General features: G+C 51.7%; 1 protein-coding gene across 2 annotated transcripts in view; it reads left to right on the top strand.

Annotated features, from left to right (window-relative positions):
* The window catches only part of LOC106531680 (protein FAM102A), a gene marked incomplete in the record, with an annotated part of 16,739 nt that overhangs the window by 10,008 nt on the left and 5,920 nt on the right, over positions 1-811 (top strand).

The following is an 811-nucleotide window of genomic DNA, read 5'->3' on the forward strand; positions in this document are numbered from 1 at the left end:
AGTCCCCTCTAACTCTAGAGGAAAGTCCCCTCTAACTCTAGAGGACAGTCCCCTCTAACTCTAGAGGACAGTACCCTCTAACTCTGGAGGACAGTCCACTCTAACTCTGGAGGACCGTACCCTCTAAGTCTGGAGGACAGTACCCTCTAACTCTGGAGGACCGTACCATCTAACTCTAGAGAACAGTCCACTCTAACTCTCGAGGACAGTCCCCTCTAACTCTGGAGGACAGTCCATTCTAACTCTGGAGGACCGTACCCTCTAACTCTGGAGGACAGTACCCTCTAACTCTGGAGGACAGTACCCTCTAACTCTGGAGGACCGTACCATCTAACTCTGGAGGACAGTCCACTCTAACTCTGGAGGACAGTCCACTCTAACTCTGGAGGACAGTCCCCTCTAACTCTGGAGGACCGTACCATCTAACTCTGGAGGACAGTCCACTCTAACTCTGGAGGACCGTACCCTCTAGCTCTGGGGGACAGTACCCTCTAACTCTGGAGGACAGTCCTCTCTAACTCTGGAGGACAGTACCCTCTAACTCTGGAGGACAGTCCTCTCTAACTCTGGAGGACAGTACCATCTAACTCTGGAGGACAGTACCCTCTAACTCTGGAGGACAGTACCCTCTAACTCTGGAGGACAGTCCATTCTAACTCTGGAGGACAGTACCCTCTAACTCTAGAGGACAGTACCCTCTAACTCTGGAGGACAGTCCACTCTAACTCTAGAGGACAGTACCCTCTAACTCTAGAGGACAGTACCCTCTAACTCTAGAGGACAGTACCCTCTAACTCTAGAGGACAGTACC

This window comes from Austrofundulus limnaeus, unplaced genomic scaffold (genome assembly GCF_001266775.1).
Source record: "Austrofundulus limnaeus strain Quisiro unplaced genomic scaffold, Austrofundulus_limnaeus-1.0 Scaffold664, whole genome shotgun sequence".
Lineage (NCBI taxonomy): Eukaryota > Metazoa > Chordata > Actinopteri > Cyprinodontiformes > Rivulidae > Austrofundulus > Austrofundulus limnaeus.